General features: G+C 48.2%; 2 long non-coding RNA genes across 2 annotated transcripts in view; both read left to right on the top strand.

The window, feature by feature from the left end:
- Positions 1–9,490, top strand: part of Gm32309 — a 28,738-nt gene extending 19,248 nt beyond the window's left edge. The window contains exon 3 of the long non-coding RNA XR_003946849.1: positions 659–9,490. This is a non-coding gene — a long non-coding RNA (predicted gene, 32309). The remainder of the gene's footprint in view (positions 1–658) is intronic.
- An 8,232-nt stretch (positions 9,491–17,722) lies between these two features.
- Gm39067 lies at positions 17,723–18,276 on the top strand. The gene is made up of 2 exons (XR_869864.3): positions 17,723–17,945; positions 18,100–18,276. It is a non-coding gene; the product is annotated as a predicted gene, 39067 (long non-coding RNA).
- The last annotated feature ends 8,128 nt before the right edge of the window (positions 18,277–26,404 follow it).

The following is a 26,404-nucleotide window of genomic DNA, read 5'->3' as shown; positions in this document are numbered from 1 at the left end:
GTTACTATGGCAAACCAGGCTGCACCAAATGTGCTGAGGTAAAAGACCTCATTTGGAAGGTCCACAGGCAGATGGCGCGGGCACTGCTGGCCTCTCTGTGGGTGGCTCTGTGCCAGAGGGCAGGCTCCAGGGTGGGAGTACACACAGCATGCTTTTCAGAAGCCACTGAGAACCAGATTCTCTTGTCAGTCTTCAGTCTCTTGTTTCCTCGCACCACTGGAAGTACACACAGCAGGCCACACATCCTCACATTAACCCCCTACACTGAGAACACCTGAGCCTGCAGGCTGTACAGTCTCTCCCTATCGCTAAACCCCTTTCTCTGCCTGCTTTCCATACCTAACAACAAGATGCTGCACAGCACTTGCCACTGGAGGGTGCCCTTGTTGATTTCCTATGTGCCTACCCATTCAGTCAGGCCACTGTGGCACCATCTTGGCTTCCTGATTTGTTCTATCCATTTTTGTTTACCGTGGCACGTTCTGATGTTCTCTACTGAGCATCTTTGAACCCCACCTATTTCTCCCCCAAACCACATCTGGATTAGGGTCTCTTCTCTGGCTGATTGGAATTAGGATAATGTCTACCGCCAATTTGCTCCTCTCAACTCCATCCACTAGCGGCACCTGGGAAAGGTGATGCTGATCTCTCTCTTCAGGTACCCTCCGTGTCCTGCTGAATGCCTCCAACACTCCTACTGCCTCAGGACAGACTGTGCTAACATCTCAGATGCTCCTGCCAACTCTCCAGCCCTCCCAGGGACACTGCCTCTTGTCTTTCCCTTACCCAATTGCTTCCCTAACTCCCAACTCACTTCTTTCCCTCTTGTTCTCCCCCACTCACCCTGTAAATACTACATCCTGAATGCCTGCAAGGGTTAGGAACAATAACTAAGAATTTCTAATAAAAATGCCTGAAGCCTATCTTTGGGGGCTAACTTCACCTTTAGGGTGAAAAGGTGACCCCCAGATATGAAACCAGATGTTGCTGATTCCATGCCAATGGGACTCCAGAGATCCAGGTCTCTCGTCTCAAAGCAGACAGATGAAGTCTTAGAGAGGAGTCAGGGGAGGGGTGCAGACAGTGAGACCCATTCTATTTGCTCTCACCCACTCCAGAACACAAAACCATCACAGACCATCAACTGAGATGGTTTCTCACCCACACCAGGTATCACAGACAGAATGTGGGGCTCAGAAAGGGAGGAAAGCCAGAGCCAGCCTCTGGGCACGGCACTGTGTATGGGCACTTTCCAGGTGGGGAGTGTGTATGATACAAATCAGCCCACTAAGGCACCTGCCAAGGCTTTGGCTTTTCCCTATCCACCACGGAGCACACAGTGCTTGTACCGGAAAGGGGAGATTGCATCTCTCATAACCTTCCCCTGACTCCACATGCTTTCTGTCCTGTCTCAGCAGACGAGAAACTTCTAGTTAGAATCGACAAGCTCTCAGAACTAAGCTCAGACCAGTACTTTCTCTAATTTTCCTTGGTCCCTTCCACAGTCCACAGGGTTAAGCCAGGAGAAGCAGGTCACACAGAAAGGGTGAACTTAGCAACTGAAGCCAGTTCCCTGGAGGGGCACCCATGCTTCTCACCTTGAGGCTGCTCTGGAGGTTCAGCTGCTACTGAGGCTTCTGCCCATGACACCCTGGAGAGGATTAGGGAAGGATGGTCAAAAGTAATCTTGGGGCTTGGTAAACTGCAGACCTCAGGATCACACCTCCCAGAGGCTAGGTAAACTGCAGACCTCAGGATCACACCTCCCAGAGGCTAGGTAAACTGCAGACCTCAGGATCACACCTCCCAGAGGCTAGGCAAACTGCAGACTCTAGGATCACACCTCCCAGAGGCTATCACACCTCCCAGAGGCTAGGTAAACTGCAGACCCCAGGATCACACCTCCCAGAGGCTATCACACCTCCCAGAGGCTAGGTAAATTGCACACCTCCCAGGCACAGGGTCCCCTGACCTTGAGGTGATGGACAGTGGCTCTAAAACCTCACACTTGCATAACTCAGTATCTAGGTCTGTACACTGCCAGGTCTTCAAGCCCAGGAAAGAGCTTTGGTTCTGGTTCTGTCCTCTAGGGTCCCATAGACCTTGTGTGTTTGAGCTGTCGCAGTACTCTGCATTTCTTTCTTTAGTGGGAAGCACACCCCTCTACAGTGGACACTAGTAATATTTCACAGACAGGCTGAGGCTCAAAAACTCGCTCAGTATGTGGCAGAGTGGGCAGGCAGAACATGATGCTCTGCTTCTACATGTAAGGGACAAGATGACCTTCTACCGCCAAGAGGGGTGATGAGCCCACTCTGTAGTACAGCGGGTACTCGAGGCAGATCATGGAATATGAAGGCAAGACATAGAGGCTTCTCTACATGTCACCTCAGACTGTTGCTCATCTCCCCTCACCAAGACAGGTATCCTGACATTGAATGGACAAATGACCCAGGCCCCATAACGAGGCAAGTCTTAGCACCTTGGCAACATATTGACACTGATCTTTCAGCAATGCTGTTCAGCTCTTAGAAGAATTCAGTACAACCTGGTGATGGCAGAGAGAGGGTGTTCTCTGGTGACAGGGCTTCCTCTTTGACAGAGTCTATTTACCACAATGGGAGCCCTTCAACAAACAAGACCTACCCTCTGCAGAAGGCTGGTTAGCGGGCATCCATGTGTGTTCCAGTGGTCCATCTCTCTGTCAAAATGAGATCCTCATTGTCCTCTGTCAGCCACATGCTGTCCTCTCCCTGGGAGGAATTCAGGCAAGTGTAATTTTCTCTACTTCTGCACACACACAGGACACTTTTGTTGCTCTTTAGATCCCCGTGCCAGGGATGCTGTGTGCTTGCCTCCACTGCCCTGTCTGGACATGCTTACAGGAAGGGCAAAAGACCAGCATGGTCTGTCTTCTAGTTACCAGGGTAACCTACAGACCTTCTTTGAGGTGTCTTCTTCTCGGGGATGATGCAGGGTCCAGATGGACCGATGGAGGAAGGGCACATTAGGACAGTTATAGGGGTGGGGCAGGAGGGTTTCCCTACGTCCTTGCTACTCAGGGCCCCCACTCAGAAGAGCAGTTGAGCCACTCTACTCAGGGCAGTAGACGTGAGCACTGAAGGAAGCAGGGGTGAGTTCCCAGAGGGGAGTGAGGGTGGCAAGGCTGGGGCCATGCAGAGTTTAAGGATGTACTAAAAAACTCGCTCTACAATGAAATGTACCACTTTAATAGAAAAAACTACAAATGTGTCCACGACTAACCGATGTCTGAAAATAGTGGAGTTAGATAAGCAAGGCCAAATCCTGGGATTTTCTTGCTTGGAGATGTTTGTGCATTTGTTTTGTTTTGATATTTAAGACAATTAGTTAGTACGTGGGCTGCAGCAAGCACGTGGAAACCAGAAGAGCACGGGGGCAGGTGTGGGGGGAGAGTCACGTCTCTTTTCTCACAACAAAGATCCTGGACATTCAACTCAGGTTACGGGAATTCACAGAAACTTGACCAGCTGAGCCACCTCACTGGGTCCTGATTATTTTTCAGAGATGGTATGAAAATATTATTTTGATGTATGAGGTTTTTTTGAGTCAGTGTCTCACTATCTAGCATGGCCTAACTTGGAACTCACTGTATGTACCAGGTTGGCCTTGAACTTGTGGCAATCCTCTTGCATCAGCCCTTGGGTGCCGTGATGACAGATATTTGAGTTACCACACCTGGTTTAATTAATGGGCTTTCTAGAGACTCCTTTAATTATGCATGAGAGACAAATGCCTCTCTTACTTCATCTTTCTGGGGCCTGAAGGAGTGGGACAGTTTTGAAAATATATCAGGTGACAAAGTACCACCAGTCCATGAGCTACCTATCATCTGCCAAGTGCACAGATTCATCTCAGTTCTGAGTGTATGGCATGTAGATTCACATGTCTCTGTGATATAAAGAGAGGTTCTGGGACAAACAGGTGCCTGGCACGCACATGGCCCCTTACTCGCAGAGCAGCAGTGACTCATAAGGCAGCTTCCACTTCCTGCCCTCCCTCGGGTTGGCTGCTAAGAGGAGGGGAGGGGAAACAGGGAGGGAGTAACGGGGTGGGCAGGGAAGAGGCTGCAGTCTTTCATGACTTCCTGGGAATAGCAGGTTAGCTGTAATTGCTCGGAGCTGAGAGGCTGTTGATGAATGTTCGTAATAATCAGCCTTCAGATCTGACACAGCTCAGGCTGGGATGACTGTTTTGAATGGAAATTGAACCCAAACTAGTAATTACCCAGGTGAGCGATGCCAGTCTTCTCCTGGAGCCCTGTTCTAGACAGGGAAATGACACCTGCATGTCAACTAAGGGCTCTTTCCCAGGGCCACTCTCAAGAGAACAAGCTGGCCCAAACTCTGCCAACATGATGGGAAACAGTAGACAGGATTACCCACCCTTCTTCCTAGGAACTACTGCTCGCAAAGGATCCACCATTGCCCCTAGTCTCTAAGCAGAGTCCTATGTCCAGCCTTTCCCCTACTGCTTGGTCTAGCATCTCTGCTGACATTATCTCTCCATGTCCAAAGCAAGTGCTTCCCCCACCCACACCCCACACAAGTGCCATCTTCAAAGGTGATGCCTAGGACCCCTGGACACTGATAGATGGGAGCCTTTTGTATTGAGCTGTGGCCAGCTGTGAGGAGTGGAACACAACAGGCCCTAGTATCCATCCTGGCTTAGGCCTCTGGTCTCTATTTGCTCCTTGCTCCAGACAGAGGCCAGAAATCTGTACCTGGAAAGAGACAGCCTTCTCTGGCCCACAATGTGGTGCCTCTGAGCGTCTCATTTCATATCTGGACCTCTAGGGTGTTGGCACTACCCAGAGCCAAGCCAGAGGGGGAAGCACTACTCCCGTGTCTTATGATTTTTTGTCCTGATTCTCCCAGGGCTGCTGGATACTAAGAAAGCAAATGCTAGACAGCTAAGATGAAGTTCATACATTGGACACACCAATCTTCCACTCTCTACACTGTGCTTGGCCTAGGCCAGTTGAGAGGCCCAGAGGAGGCCTAAGCCTTTGACAATTCCTAAGGGAAGACAGATAAGTGGGCAGCAAATTACAACTAGAGGTGGGCCCTAATGGTCTCTGCCCAAGGAAACACTCCGAGCCTCAAGTCTACAGGTGTTTTTGAGAAGCCTAGGAGAGACAGGTCAGGCCAGTGGGGTTCAGTGAGTGTGAGCATAGCCTTTCAGGCTGCAGAAACACAGTAAGGAGCTGGCACCTTGAGTGCCACCTAGTGGTGTCAGAGAAGGAAGGCAGCTTCAGGTCGAGTGATGTTTCCGTCCCTATCTGTCCCCACCCCTGAACTCAAATGTGAACAGAAAGCCGAGGAAATGGATTTAGTTTTGCTCCCAAAGGCTTGGGGCTTTGAAGATAGGATATAGCATGGGGCCCAGGGTATGGAAACAGCAGAGCAGCAGGGAGGGAGGGGCTGGATCACAGGTTCCCTTTCAGGACACACTGTAGCCTTCTGAATACGTCTCTACTCTGCAGTGAATCCTACTCCTTCAGCAAGACTTCAGCTGCCACCAGCGCCTGGTTTGTCCCATGGGAAGTGGCCAGAGCCCATCTCAGCCTGTCTGAACCCTGCTGGGTTCCAGAAGGCTCAGTTTCTAGACACTCTCACTTCTTCCCAGGGAAAAGTCATCACCAGAGCCGACTGGTCCCTGAGGTAACGTTCCGAGGAGTGGTGAACACTCAGCACAGGGTATATGGGCTGTGTGGGTGGGGTGGGGATTGCACAGGGCGGAGAGAGGCAGCTGTGGGAAGACACGAGAGAATGGCCACCATGGGGTAAAAGCAGGGCAGCCTTAGGGAATAACTCACAGGGTTGCAAGGTTTTTCTTAAAGGGCCAAGGAATAAATATTTTAGATGTGTGAGCCAGATTAGCCCCACGATTGCAGGGTGAAGGAGCCTTGACAGTATCTAAAAACATAGGTTTAGCAGTGCACCAATAAACTGTTTACAAAAGTAGGCACTTGTACACTGGCTATAATGCCCTGAATCAGTACATCTGGAGAACATAGGCTCTTGCTACACACTGTTAACAAATATAGGGTGTCTATGGACGATCAGCACACTTACTGAGATCTCCAGACATGGCATAAGGTCAGGGTCAGAGCAGGACAGTCCAGGTGGGTGGTCCTAATCCTTGCCCTCAGCACTGGGGGGTCGGGGAGGGGGGAGGCACTCACCTGCTGTGAAGGTTTTGTTGCTGTTGTTATTCCACTGTCTTCCTCTAGGGGGGTCTCTCTTGGTCTAGCTGCTGCCCCTTCAACCCCTTCTCCAGCAGGAAGCCCCCAGAGCAAGGGGTGGGGATAGGGGTGAATGGGGCTGAACTGCCCCAGGGACAAACCAACAGACAGATGACACCAGGGGAAGGTGAGGTGGCCAGAGGCAGGAGGAGGAGGTGTAACCCAGCACCAAGAGCCAGAGGCCAAGAAGAGGCCAGGCTGGCCCTATTAGTCCTGTGAGCCTGGGCCCCACTGGACCCCAACTCCTACCAGAGACACATACAGCTAGCTAGCAGGGGACCTGTCCAGCTTCTCCACCCCAGCCCCTGTCTCTTTGTAGGTGACACTGGGCAATAAGATCACAAGTCCTGGATGGGGTTGGTATGCTTGTTCTCATGTTACACTAAAAGTGAGACTGAGGGAGATGCTATCGAGGCAATGCAGACACAGCACGGGCTCATCCAACATTGATACGGGCCCTGGATTGCCCCCAGAGCCCCTCTGAGCAGATGTGGGATCCCAGGTCTCAGCTTCTGGTGATGGACTGCCAAGCAGAGAAGGGTCCTCTGCCCCATAGATCACATGGGGACTTGTTCCAGGCTTTCTGGCTTTTTAAAAAATCAGACCCCTCTGGTGGATCCCCTGGGAGTACAGGACCTTGCTTACTGGACCGTATCAGTAGGCAGAGACTCCCATGAAAAGCCAGCTGTTCAGGAGGCCGTCATCACACCCAGTCGTTGATGGGTTGGGGAAAGGGAACTGTATCTATACTGTCCCACTCCCCAGTCCTATGCCTTACTCCCTCTCCTTCTATTTTCCTATGCATGTATTTCCACTCAGACACATAACACTTGCACATGTGGCCACCCTGGTGGCACGTGCACACACCTCTGTCTCCAAGGATGCACAGACCTACCTGTCTGCATGGTGTGCACATACCTCAGACATGCTCACTGGTGTCTACTCAGTGCACGTACAGATGTGCACACACACAAACCCTTTTTCCCAGGGGAGCCCAACCCTCACAGCTCTGTTCTGTGACTACTGGTGATGGATCAGAAGCTATCATGCAGGATGTCAGCCTGTGGAGAAAGGGATGTTAGCCCACTGGCAGGCCCTGGCCATCCTGGCATGGTGTGGCACTGATCTGCAGTGTCAGAGGAGTATGGAAGCAGGGCCAGGTTGGAATCCAGTCTTTACTACAGAATGGAAACTTGTAAAGAGTTAATCCTGGGCAGCCATCACTCTGATTTCCCTGACTACAAAGATGACCCTAGGCGCTGACTTCATCACCTGACCTGAACTCTGTGCCTATCATCTTATACTGGTTCTGATCTGCTGGTGTAATTCTCCAGCAGGATCCACATCTGACATCTGCTGTGGCAACAGCCCTGACAGATTGGTTACCAAAGCCTGCTGACTACCACCCCAAAACAAACACACGTATGTGCACATGCATAAATGCATGCATGCACACACCTAGAATTTTCTTTGTTCACCATTTAAGACACCAGAATACCTACCTGACACTGCAGAGGGAGGCTGATTGGGAACATGTCCCTGAACCCCCATGTGGGTGCTGTAGCTTCAAGAGAAAGAGCCCTTACCACTCAGGGTAGAGAGAAAAGAGATCTCTCTTGACTCACTGCCTTTTCAGCCAGATCCATACTGGCTGGCTGGGCTGCCTTGTCTGATCTCTGTGGAAGAGGATGTGTCTAGCCTCACAGAGACTTGATGTGCCAGGGTGGGGGGGACACACAAGGGGGTCCTCACTTGCTCAGAGGGGAAGGGGATGGGGGGATTGTATGTGGGGGGAGGGGCTGGTGACCAGGAGGTGGGCAGTGAGCAGGGTGTAAAGTGAATACATTTTTAAAAATTAAAGAAAAAAAAAAGATAGATCCCCACTGATTCCCTGTGCAATGAATCCCATTTGCCCTAACCGATCCAGAGGACTGGGTCTTGTCCTGTTAAATATCCATTAGAAGAGAAGCCTCTGGAACACAGCAGTCTCAGACCACCTGCCTCTGGAGGCCTGCCTCGCCCAGTAACTCCTGAGTTAGCACTGTCACAGGCATGGTCTCAATCCTGCCTTCCCAGGCTTCATCCCACCACCCAGCAATCACAGGACACACTGAGACAGAGAGAGGAGGATGGAGGGGGATGACCAGGAAGGAGCATCTGAGTATACTGTGTGCTGAACTGTTCTTTAATGAGGCAGCTGGACTCGGTCCCAACAATAAATAGTGCAGGAGGGTTCTACTGTCCCCACACTGTCACCCTGTCAACACCATCCCAGCACCCTGATGTCAGCGGTCATGTGTAGAAAGCACATCTGACTGCTGTTGTCCCATGTTAGCATGCTGTTACAGCCATTCAACTCCATGTTCCCTCCTCTGGGCCTCCCATGTAAGACCCATGTCCCTTCCGTAACTCCAGAGAAAATCAAAATCACTCACTCAACCTGGACTTTAGGAAAAATAATAAACCATGAAAATTACAAAAAGAGAAAAAATAGACTAGGAAAGAGACCAATGACAGAGTTCAGAAAGACTGGACTGCTCCCCACCAAGGGTTTTGAAATACCTATGAGTAGAAGAGCATGGGATATAGATGACACACAAAAAGTTACAAGACCAGCCAGGAGGTGGTGGCGCCCACTTTTAATCACAGCACTCAGGATGCAGAGGCAGGCAGATCTCTGTTAGTTCGAGGTCAGCCTTTTCTGTTCAGGGCTTCACAAAAACCCTGTCTCAAAAAACAAAACAAACAAAGAGAGAAAGAAAGAAAGGAAGGAAGAAAGCAAGGAAGGAAGGAGGGATGGAAGGATGGAGGGATGGAGGGATGGAGGGATGGAGGGAGGGAGGGAGGGAGGGAGGGAGGGAGAGAGAGAGAGAGAGAGAGAGAGAGAGAGAGAGAGAGAGAGAAAGGAAGGAGGAAAGAAAGAAAATGAAAGAAAGAGAAAAAAGTTATGACAAGACTGGGGGCCAGGGCCATTGTGTCTTTTTCCTTTCTCAAACTATTCTCCAAGTGCCTTTCTCTCTTAATAAACTCTTTCTTCTGTTACCATCTGTGCTTCTGTCCAAATCTTTTCTCAGGAACACACAAACCCAAATCCCAGTGAATGCCTTGTGGGACCCTTATCCACCTCTAACAAAGGCTATGATGCCAACCTAACCAGCCCAGCTCCTTCAGCTTCAGTGGCCATAAGTCCACAGAGCTAGTGACCTTCCCACAGCCAGCATGGCCTCTGAGGGCCCTAGGGGGACATAGATAACCCCTGGATTGCTGACTCTTTCTTATATCGAAACACCCCTTCCTACCAAGTAGACAGGGAGCTCACAATGCCACGAGGCTTGGCATGGTTGTCCACTGCTGCTACTTCAGTCTCTTTCTGCTTCTCTGTGGGTTCTGACCCTCCATCAGTGATGGATGGAGTTGGTAAGCTGGGTTCACCCTTGGGTCCCTGTGTAGTGGTCCCTCAAAGCTATGAGTAGGTCCCAGTCCTGGGGGTGGGGCTCCGTTTCCATGTCTGATGTGCTTGCGATTTGTCCCCGTCCTTCCTTTGATGAGATAAACCTTGTTATCCATGGCACTGGAAGGTTCAGACACCTAAGGTCCCGTGTGATTTTGCTCCTCTCTGCCCAAGGCCCTACAACTGTGCCCAGCTCACACAGTGGTGCCAACTGGTGAAGTCTTGCTCTTCATTCACCATGCAGCTTCAAGCCTGGACTGTCTCCTTCTCCTTCTCCATGTCCCTGGCCTTCCCAGGCCCTCCCCTTCCTGCCTATCCTTCCAAGAGCTCCTGTGAACCTGTGGTTGGGCCTCCTTGAGTTATCACACCTATTCCTATATTCAACGGGACAGACAAGTCCTGATGTTGGTGATTGTGGCCCTGCCGTATGCCAGGCCACAATCACAACAGCTAACAATTAAACTGCAGTCAGTGCCAGGCCCCTGACCTAGACAGGCTGTATTTAGTTATTAAGCCTTAGACACGGTAATTCATCTAATCCACACAGCCATTCTTGGAGGCAGGCAGGATTACTGAGCTCTGGGCTGTACAGGTGAGGCAGCAGGAACTCATAGCAGGCTAACAGTTCTTCCAAGGTCACCATTTCTGTGCAAGAGCTGTGAATATTCTGAAGGAACATTCTCTAAAACACGAGAAAGCAGAAGTCAGAACCATTGTTGAAACATCTCTGAATGCTGGTTTCTGAAAGTTCTTCTCTCCCCACACTGACCCCTGGCCAAATACATATGGGTTTGCTAGTGGAGAATCCATCTCAAGCATCCAATTAAAAAATAAAATATTTATTTTCAACTATGTGTATGTGTGTGTGTAGGGGGAGGGTATGTATACATGAGTGCAGGTTATAGTGGAAGTCATAAAAAGATGTCAGATTCCCTGAAATTGGAACTACAGAAGGTTATGAGTCACCGTGTGAGTGCTGGGAATTGAAGTGAGACCCTCTGAAGAGCAGCCAGTGTCCTTAACTACTGAGCCATCTCTCCAGCCCCAAAGAACCCAATTTTTGAAAACAAAAGTACATTATCTTGTTAGTGTTCAGTTTTTCTGATAAAGTGAGTGTCTAAGTCGGGGTTTATATTCCTGCACAAACATCACGACCAAGAAGCAAGTTGGAGAGGAAAGGGTTTATTTAGCTTACACTTCCATGTTGCTGTTCACCAAAGGAAGTCAGGACTGGAACTCAAGCAGGTCAGGAAGCAGGAGCTGATGCAGAGACCATGGAGGGATGTTTCTTACTGGCTTGCTTCCCCTGGCTTGCTCAGCTTGCTTTCTTACAGAACCCAAGACTACCAGCCCAGAGATGGTACCACCCACAAGGGGCCCTTGTCCCTTGATCACTAATTGAGAAAATGCCCAACATCTGGATCTCATGGAGACACTTTCCCAACTGAAGCTCCTTTTTCTGTGATAACTCCAGCCTGTGTCAAGTTGACACACAAAACCAGCCAGGGCAGTGAGTCTGAGTGTAGAGGTGTGACTTCCACAACAAGAATTTAACCACTTCTCCTGGATGTGTAGCTCAGTTTGTAGACAACTTGTCTAGGATGCACAAAGCCCTAGGTTCCATCCCTAGCACTGCATAAACAAAGTATGGTCCCCTGTGACAGCAGCACTTGAGAGGTGAAGACTGACAGATCAGAAGTTCAAGGTCACTCTCGGCTACATATAGTCAGTCCAACTGGGAGACATGACAGCCTGTCTAAAAACAAAACAAAACAAAACAAAACACCAACCGACAAAACACCCAAAGCAACAAACACAGCACCGCAGCAATAACTCGACAGAAACCTGCCTACACAGAGAACAGAAGCAGCAATGGCACTCTGAAAACCAAGGGACAAAAGAAAGCCACACCAACGCACACAGTAAGGCGGCCAGGCTTGTTCTCTTGTCTTCTATAAGCTTCAGGTCACTCAGGAGCTTCATTTGGCTTAGTCCTACAGAGGACGCACATGTTCTCTGTCTGCTAATCTATAGCCCACCTGACATGGTGGACAAAGAGAGTCCCTCAGTGACCCATCCATGTTAGTAAAGTCACCGCTCCCCAGCTCCCAGTTTATAGATGGGGAAACTGAGGCTGAAGAGGATGTGTATCTATTGCATATACTGCTAAGTTGCTTTGCCTTTGCTTTTTGTTGTTCAAAAGTTTAGGTTATTTTCATGCGTGTGTGTGTGTGTGTGTGTGTGTGTGTGTGTGTGTGTGTGTTGCACATGAGTGTAATTGCCAGTGGAGACCAGAAAAGGAAGCTGGATCATCTGGAACTAGAGTTAGAGGTAGTTGTGAGCTGCCTGAGATGGGTGCTGAGAACTGAACTCTGGTCCTCTGAAAGAGCAGCAAGTACTCTTTACAGCTGAACCATTTCTCCAGCCACCTTGTTTCTTTTTACAAATACATGTGATTTTTTTAAGTCAGCAAAGTGGAAGGAGTTTCTTTCACTGCGTTGTATTTACAGCTTAAGAGGCAGCTGCCACAGGAACCAGATATGATGACTAGATTGAAGCCTAGTGCCCACCCTTTTGGTCATCTCAGGGATCTAGTCTCTTGGGAGCCCCAGCTATCCCTAGACATGTGATTTGCTATGTTCCTATTTTCTGATCCTTTATTCAATATTACACAGAGCTACAGTAATCAAATCATTGAGGTATGTGCACGAGGATACGCATATAGGTGGAAATGAACAGAGTTCATAAATTAACTTATTTATCAAAGGTAAGAGGAACAACAAAAAGATGATAAATTAAATGTTATCAAAATTGACTTAAATGGCCCTATCAAGGAAGTGGGAAGACAAGCTCCAGAATGGGAAAATATTTGCTAATTACCCGTATGAAAGAGTTCAGTGTCCAGAATATGTAAATAGCATCTACAATTGAACAATATAAAGAAGAATTGATATAAAAATGGGAAATGGATAGACTTGTCTCTAAGGTATGTGATCAGGGAAATGCAAATCAAAACGACCCTGAGATTCCACCTAACATCAATCAGAATGGCTAAGATTAAAAAAACTCAAGTGACAGCAGATTTTGGTGAGGATATAGAAAAGAGGAACACTCCTCCATCGCTGCTGGGATTGCAAACTGGTATAACCACTCTGGAAATCAATCTGGAGGCTCCTCAGAAAGTTGGAAATAGATCTACCTGAAGATCCAACTATACCACTCTTGGGCATGTACACAATTAAGATGTCCCACCATGCCACAGGGGCACATGTTCCACTATGTTCATAGCGACTTTCTTTGTGATAGTCAGAAGCTGGAAACAACCCAGATGTCCCACAACAGAAGAATGGATACAGAAAATGTGGTTCATTTACACAATGGAAACTACTAAGCTATCAAGAATGAGGACATCCTGAGCTTTGCAGGCACATGGATGGAACTAGAAAATATCCTGAGTGAGGTAGCTCAGACCCAAAAGGACATGCATGGTATGTACTCACTAATAAGTGGATAATAGCCAAAAAAAGTACAGAATACCCAGGATACAGTCCATAGAATCAAAAAAAGTTAACAAGCTGAAGGGTCCAGGTGAGGATGCCTCAATCCCATTTGGGAGGGAGAAGAAAGCAATCACAGGAGAGGGGAGGGTGGGAGAAACCTGAGTGGGAAAGGGGACAGGGAAGGGAAGGATAGGGGGACATGATCAGGTATTGGGTGGAGGGAAAGCTCTGAAGTCCTGAGGGCCAGCAGAAAGAAAGGAAACAGGCAACCTGGGGAGGTAGGAGGTGAGGGACCCTCCAGAATATATCAGAGACCTGGGAAGTAAGAGAATCTCAGGACTCAAAGGGAAGGGACCTTAGATGAAATGCCCTACAGTGGGGAGAGGGAACATGTAGAGCCCACCTCCAGCAGAAAGACAGGGCATCAAGTGAGGGATGGGGTTGCCATCCCACAGTCAAAAACTCTGACCCATAATTGTTCCTGTCTGAAAGAACTGCAGGGACAAAAATGGAGAAGAGCCTGAGGAAAAGGAGGTCCAGCGGCAGGCCCAAAGTGGGATCCAGCTCAAGGGGAGGCCCCAAGGCTTGGCACTATTACTGAGGCTATGGAGTGCTCACAAAAGGAGACCCATCATGACTGCCCTCTGAAAAACCCAACAAGCAGCTGAAAGAGTCAGATGCAGATATTTACACCCAACCAATGGACAGAAGCTGCTGACCCCTGTGGTTGAATTAGGGAAGGCTGAAAGAATTTGAGGAAAAGGGTGATCCAGCAGTCTTAATTAACCTGGACCCCCCCCCCCAAACCCTGAGATCTCTCAGACACTGAACCACAACCAGGTAGCATACACCAGCTGATATGAAACCCCCAACACATATACAGCAGAGGACTGCCTGGTCTGGGTTCAGTCAGAGAAGATGCAGCTAACCCTCAAGGTACTGAAGGCCCCAGGGAGTGGGGAGGTCTGCAGGCGTGAGGTGATCCTTCTGGAGACAGGGGTGTGTGGGGAGGAGGAGGTATGGGATGTGGAACAGTCAGAGGGTGGACTGGGAAGGGGATAACTTCTGGAGTATTAAAAAAAAAAGATTAAATAAATTTTTTTAAAAAGATGCAAAAAAATATGTGAATGGCCAAGGAGTACATAAAGTGCTGTTACTGAAGCCCAGTCTCACTTATGTTTTAGAAACACAAATTGAAGCCATAATTGGCTAGCATTTGGAGAAGACTGGGGTGTGGAAATACTTGCAGAAGTGAGCAGGAGTTCGTGAAATGGGGAAGTGGGAACACATTGTATACTGCTGGTAGAAACAGAAAACAGTACAGCTTCAGTAGAAGACAGCTCTGGTCCTTTAAAAAATGAAGCTAAGAATTAACAAACAGCAAGTATACTCTAAATAACAGACTTGGCCAAGTGCAGAACAATGGTCACTCTTGTGCGTCACAGCAGTCAAAAGACCAGAACCACTCAAGCCCCGGAGACAGACGAATAGATAACCAAAATGTCTATGTATACAACCAAATATTGTTCTGTCAAAAATAGGAATGGAGTTTTCATACTTGCAACAACACAGACTACCCTCACAAATACTACACTAAGGGAAAAAAGCCAGGCATGAGGGAAAATACGACGTTATTCAATTCTATGGAATGTTTACTATTCATAGAAATCCAAAATAGACTAGAGGTTCCAAGGAGTAGAGGGAAAACTTATTCCTTAGTGGACGGAGTTTCTCTTCAGGGTGCTGTTTTAGGGGTAGTGATAATGATTACTGATGGGTGTAACTGATGGCTGGCTCTGAACTTAGAAACCGCTGGGACCGTTCATCCTGTGTTAGATGCATCTCACCACTGCTAAAATCCTACAGCTGTGTTGCTAGACAAGGCAACAAAGAGCTGGAAGCCAGGACCTTAATATATATTAAGTGTGTGTAGCTGTGCCATGCGGGCACGTGGAGGTTGGAGGACAAGCTTCAGTCTGCTCTCTCCTTCCACCTCCACATGGGTTTGAGGGACAGGACTGAGGCCATCAGGACTGTGCCACAGGGCATGGGACATCCCAAGAGCTGGGAAGCTGGAGTTCTTAAAAAGACTATTTATAAAACTGAGTGGAAATAAGCAAACTTAAGGATAAATCTTCTAATAGTTACAACCTATACCTTGAAAGCCACAGACCTTGCCCGGGAAGAGATGGTGGGGAAATACATGCTCCTGCAAACACTGTGAGTGCTAGCTTGTCACCTGTGTCCAACTTGTCCTGTAAATCCAATCAGCCCAACCCAAACCTCAGCCAGTCCGACGGCTGTTTGCTTGCACTGAACCTTAAAATGCATCAGATTTATATGACATTGAAAAGTACCTGTCAAACTCAAGGTGGCTTTGATAATGAACCAAGTTAAAGCTGCTTGAATAACCTGACTTAAAAACTAATAAAGCTACAGACATCAAGACAGTGTGCCATCAGCAGCAAAAAGAATCAGATCAGCAGGCCAGGCTAGACATAACTTATAACAAGGACACCTGACTTGGTGACTGACTGTCCTCTGATCTCTTGCTCCCCTGCTTCCCCTTTAAGACTAGATCTCACCATGTTGTCTAGGCTGTCCCTGAGTGCCAGGGCTGAAATGACCTCCTTTCTAGGTCTTTGAGCTGCTGGCTAATTCCACCATGCTCACCTTGATTTCTCAATACCAGCTCAGAGTGCACTCAGGAAAAGGTCTTTTTTTAGGAAGTGGTATGGGGGCTGGAGGGATGGTTCAGTAGTTTGGAGCACAGCCTGCTTTGCACAGTATCCAGGTTCAATTCCCAACTCTCATATGGTAGCTAACAACCACCTATAATTCCAGTTCCAGGGAATCTGACATGCTTTTCTGCTCTTGGTGGCACCAGGCACATGTGGTACACATACATGTATGCAGGGAAATACTCACACACATAAAATAAAAAAATAATTAGTTAATTTTGGATCTCTTTAAAACTTTCAAACACTGTTTCTTATTTATATGTATGCATTGCATGTGCATCTGTATATATACCACATGTATTCGGGTAACTGAGGACACCCACTGAAGGTGTCAGCACTGTAGCTGTAATCATGGGTGGTTGTGACCTGCCTGAAGTGGGTGCTGTGAATCAAGCTCAGGTCTTCTGGAAAAGTAGCAGTTGCCTTATCCACTGAATGTTCACTCCAGTTTCATCTGTCTGTCTGTCTGTCTGTCTGTTTATTAACCTATATATCTATATAGCCAGGCATGACAGCATGCACCCATAATGCCAGCACACAGGAGGGGAAGTCAGGATAACTGCCAAGATTCAAGGCCAGCCTGGTCTACGTAGGAGTAAAGCTAGGGCTATACAGAGATAGCCTGTCTCAGACAAACAAAACAAAAAAGAACAACCCAATAAAAACTATCACCGCACACTGGAAAGTAGGATGGAACCAAATTTAACACAGAGAAGGAGACATTTCTAGGAACACTTTTATCTTCCTCATTTATTTAAATCACAGGGAAACCTTTCACTGTGATTTCCTTGGCCTTAGGTCCCTGGAGGCCTGTAAGCCTCTCAACTGTCGTCCACAGGGAAGGGGCGGTACAGCCTAGGCTGGGGAATGGGTCTAGCTGTTTTCCACTTTTAGTTAGGCCGTTGAGGGACAGCAAGCCAGCAGGCATGGTGCACACACTTATCAGAGGTGGATGCAGGAGGGTCAGGAGGTGAAGGCCAGTCTCTGCTACATAGATCCTGAGGTTATATGAGATCCTGTCTGAATACACATACACACACACACACACACACACACACACACACACACACACACCAGCAAGATGGCTTAGTTGGGAAGGGAATCTGCTGCCATGCCAGACAACCTGAGTTTGATCCTGGGTACCCACGTGGTGGAAGGAGATAACTTATTCATGCCCATTGTCCTGACCTCCACATATGTGATTTCCAAATACACACACACACACACACACACACACACACACACACACACACACACACACACACAACACAGCCAAAGTAGCAAAAGGACTCATAAATTCTAACAAGTGGTGACACTCGATTTGAAATTAGGGAAAACCCTTAAACAATATGCTTCCTCCCAAAGATGTACAGATGGTAGATAAGCACATGAAAATTGTCTTATTATTGTTAGTTAATATCGAGGGAAATGTAAAATAAAGTCACAACAACATACTACTATATACCTATTGGAATACTTCAAGCTAAAATTTTTCCTTGCACTGGCTTGTCTCAAGGATGTGGGGGAGCTAGGACTCCTAACCACTGCTCCTGAGAGTATTCAATGTTTCACTCACTTTGGAAAAGTTTCTTAAAAAGTAAAATGTACAATAACCATATAATCCAGACATTCCTCTGCTAAATGTTCATCCAAGAAAAACAAAAACACACACTCATACATAGACTTGTGCTTGATAGTCACAAAAGCTATATTTATAATAGCCCCAAACTAACAGCAACCCACAAGTCTGCCAGTAGGTGACTAGATAAACTGCAGTATATCTGTATATTGAAAATTTTCTCAGCAGTAAAAAGATATGGTCTACTGACTCGGGCAACCAGGAGGAACACCGAATGGCTCTGTGTGAAAGAAGGCATTGTGACGGCATATATTGAGTGATGACACATATAAAATTCTAGGACATATCATCAAGTCAAATCAGTGGCTCTCTGAGGATGACTCATGAGGTACAGAATTTGGGGGAAGAACGATGAGTAAGGACTACCTGCTTGCTCAGCAACACTCTAGCCACAATCTGACCTTACAACCTCTCAGTGCTGCCCCCTAGGGGACACTCTTCCCCATTCACCAAAGGATTCATTCTCTTGCTCTTCCCCACAGGACCGATTGAAGTATCACCTTGCCAGGAAGCTGCCTCACACTGCACGGTGGAACACTTCCCTTTTCCACCTGCCTGCACAATCAGCCCCTGTTCATATTTTTCTTCTCTGCACTTATACAAGTTGCTTGGTATTTGCCCACATCTATCTCAGTCCCACTAGTCAGCAAGCACTATGAGACTGGGGCCCTGTTTTGTCGGCTGTGTCATTCCCAGTTTCTAGAACACTGCCTGGCATTAGTGCTAAAAAAATATTTAATGAGTGGATTACTTTAAAAGACTGATACTGTTATCTATTTTGTAACTGGGGGCCACACCCCCTGTCACATAACTAGTAATTGGTGGAGCTGGGCTTTTTAGCCAGATCATGCCAAAAGTTCTATAGAGTTATTTCACTTTGACTCAGAGTCTAAAAGGCTAAACCAGTGAACAGCTTACTGTCAAAGAAGGCATTCAAAGTGATCTGTGAGAACAGAAGACAATTCAATAGCCAGAGTCTAAAGCTAGCAACCCTGCTTCCAGGTGTCTGTGGTAATCAAATACTCAGACATGAGACATGAAGGAAAGTTCTATACAAACATGGATGTTTACTATAGAATTATTTATAACAGTAAAAATAAAAAGGAAGCAACAACAACGAAAGTCCCCCAAATGGAGTGACTTTAGGGATTGGAAATTACATGAAATTAGAAAATAACAGGAGGTCATTCGTGGCATGATCAGTCTTTCTAAGGAGCCAGAAGAGACAAGGCCACTTGCTTAGCATCTGAGACTAGGGCTCCCAGTCTGGTCAGGTGACACAGGACGGCAATCATAGCTTCTCAGGAGGCTAAGACAGGGGAGCTGAAAAAATGTGAGGCCTGCACAGTGAAGAGTTCAAGGGCAGCCCTGTGAGACCCTGACTCAGAGTAAACTTAAAAGGAGGCCTGGAGGTATTCATACCTCAGTGGTACAGCACCTGCCCAGTACACATAGGGCCCTGGGTTCAATCCCTAGTTACTGCTGTACCACAAACAAATGAGTGCGAAGGTCTTGAGTATGATGAAAGTGTCAAGAGCTGTCATGGCCACCAGAAGTGAAGCTAGCCACGGAGAAGTAAAAGAGATCCACACACAATGTAGGTATCCCACCTGAGAAACCTTGTGCCACAACATGAACAAGCCTAAGAAAACACGTGGAGAGAGACACACAGCTGCTCTGGCTTTCCCAGCCTTGGTACCAGTTGAGTCGCAAGCCTGGCCTGGAAAAACTGAGCCCAAGCCAGAGCTCAAGAACTGTCCACGAAGAACAGTTTACGCATGGAGGTCAGAGTAAGTCAGCTGAATTATAGAACTCCCACTTCCCCTTTTCTGAGGGCTATATGCAGCACAGACTAGCCCAAAACTCATTCTATATGCTCACGAACTCTTTATCTTCCTGCCTCTACCTCCCGAGTGCTGGGACTACATGTGTGTACTCCCATGCTTGTTTTATGTAGTGCTGGGATTGAACCAGGACCTCCAGCAAGACTGGTAAATACTCTAACAACTGAGCTACCTCCTTAGCCCAGAGTTTAATTTTTAATATCTGTATGCTTTGTACACATGTTGTTTAATATTTTAACAGCAATGTGAGGTTGCGTGATCTTTTTGCATTTAATATTTATGTTTTGAAAGCCAAACAGAGGTGGTTGCTATAGACCAGGGGCTCCAGAGAACAGCCCAACCAGTGGTTTTACACCTGGGAACTTTTACACAAACAAAGTCCAGCGTCCTAATAGCCTTATCTAGGTAATTCAGACATTGGCTGGGGATTCTATTTTCTTTACAAAACTCCCAAGATATTGAGGATATCTGGGTGACAAGAAAAGACGACGTTTGGAGACAGGACCCCAGAAATGTTTTCATTTCATGGCCTAAAAAGGAGAATAACAATCTCCTACGCAGCTAGTGAAAAATCAGGGTTTCCGAGGACAGTTATGTGCTAACTAATAAAAGAGCAACAGCAGTGACTACTGTGCCCCAGGGAAGTTCTTTGAAGTTAGTTAGCTGGAGCCATGATTTGAATCCTGGTTGTCTAACTCCAGAATCTCTGATTTGTTTGTATAGGAGCAAAACCCCACCTTTAGTTACTACTAAAGGTTAGCATAGCTTTAAACTCTTCTATATTTTCATTAGGCATTTGGCATATGCTACTATCTGTCTCTACCCAACTGTAGACAGTGGAGCCATTTGGGGGATGGTTCTATGATCTTTAAGTCCTTACCCCCAGGGCTCTAGTTTTTTCTAGACAGAACACTGCCGTTCAGAAGAGCAGTTTCACTGAAGTGAGAGGTGGGGGTCAGCAGGTTAATAGGGCTGTGCTGAGGACAGAGAATTAAAAGTGTCCTGGACCAGCGGAGGCCTAGGATGCAAAGAAAGAGATGCATCAGGTGCTACCACCAGGAGAGAAAGTTGACAAACCTGTAGTTCTGCCAGCTAAGGGGAGACAAAGGGGATCACCACAGGGAAGACCCTAGGAGAGAGAGAGTTCCTCTGGGAATTAGCCTTGGGAAGGCGAGAACGGTTCCTCTGAATTTTAGAAAAACAAGCACTGTCAAAGACACAGCAAGGGTTTCCCGGGGGAAGCGAAGCAGGCAAAAGGAAGAGCAATGGGGCGGGGAGACCAGTTAAAGAAGTTTCTTCCAGCCTTCACTGCTGAAAGTCAGGGATCTGAAAATTCACTCCAGGATCCTGGAGATTTACACAGGGCTTAGAACTTAAAAAACGAAAACAACAACAACAACAACAACAACAACAACAACAACAGCAGCAGCAGCAGCAGCAGCAACAACAAAAACTATTATCTGCATGGTTTCCTTTTTAAATGGGGAGTGGGGTTCATTTAATACGCAAAAAAGAAATCAAAATGATAGAACGGATATAGTCTCTGAATAAATCTACTCTGCTTTATCACTAACTCATTTGCTGTCCTTGTTTTTCTCATTTCGCCAGGAAGTATGATTCCTTCCTCCAGGACCAGTGCGTGGGGAGCGCGGCTCCAAGCCGCCCACGCTGGCAGCCGCTTGCCATCATCGCGGGGTGTGCGCGGAGCCTGACACCCCCGCTGGAGCCTAGAGCCGCTCCTGCGCTTCGACACCCTGCTCCGGGCTAAGATCCCGCCAGCCGGGCAGAGCAGGAACCGACTTCCAGGTGCAAGTCTTGCCAGTCCGATTCGGGACAAACCAGGTCACCCACTGATTGTCGGCTGGACACACCGCGGCAGCGCGGGGCCGGTACGGCCTTTCCTGGGTTCTAGCGCCCACCTGCACCGCGAAGTGGTAGTCCGAGGATCTCGGTACCCACACACCCTCCTCCCATCGTTCTGTCCCTCAGGTGTTAGGATGCCCGCGCCTGAGCTCTGACTCTGGATATCCGAGGCCATGGGTACCCCGGGTCCCGGATGCCTGCGGATGCTGGTGCGTGAATTCATGCTGGTAGCTCTGGGCGCTCACGCCCGCATCTTCTTTGAGCACGCGCGTTAGCGGCACCCACGCGGAGCCAACCCGAGGTACCGGGAGAAGCTCATCTTCCCAGCACGCTCCTTACCTGTCGTAGCTCCAGCGGCTGTAGGACAGGGTGCGGTGGCTGCTCACTCCCTCCATCGCGGTCCTGGACTGGGCTTGGGGCTCCACGGGCGGCGGCTGCGCGGGGCTCGGTGCTCGCTCACTCGCGGCGGGCCCGGCTGGGGCGCGGGCGGAGGACTGTACCATTCGCCCCCCCGGGGGTGACCCCCTCCTGTCTCCGCCAATGGCGAGGGCGCACGGGCTGCGGGGACCCGGACCCGAGGGGGGTCCCCTCCCCTGCGCGCCTGTCCCGCGGGGGCGCGGCTGCGGCAACTAGACTGCTTATTTATTTATTTCCGATGTGTGCTCCTCGTTGCCATGGCAACCGCTCCATCTTTTCCGGCGTCGGTAAAGCACCGCTGATTTTAAACCTTACCAGGACAGAGATGGCTAAGAGGTTGCGCTTTCTGCTTGCTTGGGGAATCCCGGATGCGCTCTCCCTCTTCTGCAGAGATGTGCCGGCTCCACCCTCAACAGAAAAACCTCTGTGATTTCCTTGATTCCTGAGTTCTCCTGGTCCATGTCTTCCCAGCACAGAACTCTTGGAGCAAAGTTACTCTTCAATCACAATGTCTCTTTCTTTGCTTGCAGGGAATGGAAATCCACTCCTGCTGCCATCTTCCCTCACTGTATTTCCCAGGCCCACAATCTAGTTCTTTTGGCTCTCATTATGATTCACAGAGCCAGAGAACCAAGGTCTGTTAACACTCCCATTTCTAGAGCATCTCTTTCTGTTTATGTTCCTTTGTGCTTTTTTTTTTTTTCATTAACACCACAAATCCTTTGGAAAATTGGCTCATCCGAATAGGATCAAAGGGAGTGCACACAGATTTTCCTTCTCAACAAGGGGAATATCTGAGATTTTGTATAACTGTGCTTCAAAACTGTCAGGTTCCTCCTGTAGAAAGCTGACACAATGACAAAGGTCAAGGGTCCTTTCTTTGGGGCCTTGCTAGGCAATCCCACCGGCCTGGCTGAGAACTCTGTGCTGATGTCCAGGGTACAGCCTTCTCTAGAGCTGAATCAGGACACCTAGCTTTGAACTTGTTTTCAAGATCTATCTGATTTGCAGCCAGGGAAGGCTAAGTGGAGGGACCACTGAGATAGAGCAGATGCAAAAGGGGTGACTAGGGCCTGCCTGTCTTCCAGGCTACTCTGTCCCTCCCCCCACCTTGGACTTCTGGCTGCTGGGGTTTACAGGTATAATCTTCTTGCAGAGGTCAAAGAGGCCTAAGAAGGACTTTTCAGTGCAGCTGTTGTGGGAAGTCTGAGCTAACTTCCATCCAGGTCAGGGTCGGGGAGGGGCCCACATTCATTCTCTGCAGGCAGAGTGCGGGAGGGAAGGCAGGGTTTGTGTGAGCCCTACTAATGCTTGGAGTCTTAACCCAGTGCCTTTCAGGAGTGGCAGCCAGCAGTGCACCTGTTGCATTCAGCCTGCATATGTGGTTTTCCTGAACATTTTTACATCGAATAAATTGACAACACTTAAATACCTGGATAGGGCTAGGGAGATGTTGTCAGTCAAGTGCTTGCACTGCAAACATGGAGACGAGTTTAATACTGAAAATGAGGATGTGACCACTCTAAGGTATGGTTGGGGAGGTTTTTATTATATATATGTGAGGGAGAGTGCAGCCAGAGTCCAGACTGAACTGGGCCAAGAGAGGGCGGGGGGGGGGAGAGAAAAGGGGGGGAGGGGGAGGGACAAGGAAAAGAGAGGGTCAAGAGATAGGACCAGGAGCCAAGTGAGGAGGACCAAAAGAGCAAAGAGGACAAGAGAGCAGAGAGCTTGGCCCAAAGGGCAGGATTATGATAGAACAAGAAGCTGGGGGAAGGAAAGCCCCTGCCCTGATGAGATCTCAGGTAGGGAGTGGGTGAGAGTTGCTGAGAGGCAGCAAGGACTCTGTGAGTCTAGATGCTAGTGTGTGCTTTGGTATGCTAATGAGCACCACAGCCAGCCTTTTGTCCCAAAGTTTCTTTGGGCTTTGGGACCTAACAGATCCCAAGATGACATACACACCACACACACACACACACACACACACACACACACACACACACACACACACACACTCTCACCTAGTGGCCTCACTTGTAACTCCAGCTCTGGGGAGGATCCCTGGGGGCTAGCCTACTTGGCTAGTTCTATGTTAGTGAGAGACATTGTCTCAAAACCAAAGTGGATGGCTCACGAGGAAGCACACTCAAGGCTGATCTCTGGTCTACACACACACACACACACACACACACACACACACACACACACACACACATACACACATGCATGAACACAAACGCATACATACAACTGGGAGATATGATTTATCTTGCTTTAGTCCCTTGAATACTAAGAGAATGTGAGAAATCTGGGGCTGAAGAGAAGTAGCTACCCCTCGAACCGGGATCAGAGAGCACACCACTCTCCTGTAGACCTCGGGCCACACTCAGCCAGGTTCTCACTACCAACTTACCTGGTCCCTGTTGCTTTTGAAGTTGCCATCCTTGTTCAGTTAAGTCATGTCTATAACCACTGACATTTCCAAGCTGACTACCAGAGTTGTCAGAACCAAGGTTTATCAAGGCCAGGCACTTAGCATGTACTGCATACATGAAGCAGACATGTAGCCAGCAGAGCTCACAGACTTTTGAAGACTGAGTCCTGTACAGGATCCCCTTTGATGGTGAGACTTCTGATATGCTCATACCTCGGAAACGGTGTATTAAGGTTCAAAAATGAATTCATTACACTATGTGAGGTCTTGATTTATTATTTGGGCAGAAGTAAGTTCATTTTTCTGGGAATCTGTGAGCTCTTCCACATACAATGCAAAGGCCTTTGCCCTTGTGTGTTGTAAGACCAGCCCCAAATAAGTCTTTTTTTCCCAAATAGCATGATGGAATGGTATCAGGATCTCCCTCAAGGGAGGGGTCCTGCCCCATACAGCACCATCATCCCACTGAAAACCAGACTGGATCAGAAACAGCAGACAGAGTGGCTTCCTGAGACTGTCACTGGCCACTGTCTGTCAGGCCCCTTCAGCTAGCCTTGGTAAGACCACTGGGTTATTTCCCCAGGAAACCAACTAGCTGCTACTGTTTGAATCCCATAGCTCTAGGGGACTATAGCAGGTGTACTGAGCTCCCAGACCTGACACTCAAGAAACAGAACCAAGCTCAAGGCCTGTGAGGAAGACTATATTCTATATATCACTTAGGGAGTTCTAGACTAGCCTGGAGGAATTGCTTAGCAAGGCCCAGAGAACGTATCTTTCTTTGGCTTTTATCAGGGTCAGCATTCTGCAGGAAGGGAATGTGGCAGTTTTGAAGTATACTTGTAAAACCTTGGCTATTTCTCTTTTTGAGAGGAAGTTCTATGTGAACTCCCCTTGAGCCTGTAGGCCACATGACTCTTGAGGTGAAGGAAAATAAGGCCCTTTGGTATTCCTAGTGTTTGTTTGCTGACTGGAGCCTTAAGCTACCATGTTGGAAGCAAAACCACTGAGACCTCTATGCTTTGAGGATGCCTAGAAATGCAAGGATAAGGAGAGGGAATATACATATGCTTCACTTGACAGTTCCAGCTGAGCCCAGCCTTTAACCCACTACAGCTAGGCACCAGACCTAAGAGTGAAAAGGCTTTCACGAGATTACAACCCCCAGTTCTTAAAATCATCCCAGCCGCCTAGTCTTCCCAGTTGAGCACTGGATCTCATAAAGACCAGTCATCCTTATTCAGGGTATCTTTCTTGCCTTGCCTCACAAGCATTATGAAGTGGTGGTTGTTTTATGTCAGACAGCTTGGCTAACCCTTCATCCAGGGGAAATGATGGGCCTGCCGACTACAGCACAGTCTGTATAGAAAAGCTGCCACAAGACAGGAAATAGATTGCTTTGCCTTAATAAGGCGCTAGGAAGTCACAAGCTATTCTCCGGCAGCTAAATGATGAGTGGCAGGGATAAAGCCGGAACTGGAGCGGATGCAGAGGTAAGAAAAGGAGATAAGACAGTAGCAGACTCAATTCCCAGATGGAAAAGTGCATGGTGAGGCTTTCCTAGGTAGGGATGCCCAAGGACCTTGAAAAATGAAAGTGTCTATCACTTTTTCCTTTGTTTTGTTCTTCAAGATAGGGTTTCTCTGTGTTGCCTTGGCTATCCTGGAATTCACTATGTAGACCAGGCTGGCCTCTAACTCAGAGATCAGTCTGCCTCTGCCTCCAGAGTGCTGGGATTAAAGGTAAGCACACCCCCCCATCATCATGTTTTAATTGGTTCTACTTGTTGCCCTGTCATAGACATCGTCTTCTGTGAGCAGTGCCGTGGGCAGCTCAGAAGGTAGGACATGGGCTATATGAGACAAGATGTAGTGGGAGGAGGGTAACAACTCTAGCAAGCAGTTGGAGATTGAGAATTAAGTTAGGAGGACCACAACGGCAAAGGCGTTCAGGAGAGTGTCACTCCCTCGAAGTCCTTGGTTGTATCAGAGCAGGGCTAGACTTCCTTAACTAGGAGGCAGGCCAGAGAATCTATTTAGGATTTTAGGGAATGGTGTAACTGAGAAGGTTGGTGGTTGGAATACATTTGGCAGATGGTTCCAGAGAACCTAAAACCTATTTAATGTCTAACTTTGAGGGTGGTGGCGGTGGTGTTACTGGAGACTGAACCCAGTGTTTTGTGCATGTTAGGAACATGCTCTGTCATTAAGCTACATCCCCAGCCCTCCACTT

Source organism: Mus musculus, chromosome 7, assembly GCF_000001635.26.
Source record: "Mus musculus strain C57BL/6J chromosome 7, GRCm38.p6 C57BL/6J".
In the NCBI taxonomy this organism is placed as follows: Eukaryota; Metazoa; Chordata; class Mammalia; order Rodentia; family Muridae; genus Mus; species Mus musculus.
Note: the sequence above shows the minus strand (reverse complement) of the source record. Positions and strands in the feature narration are given on the sequence as shown.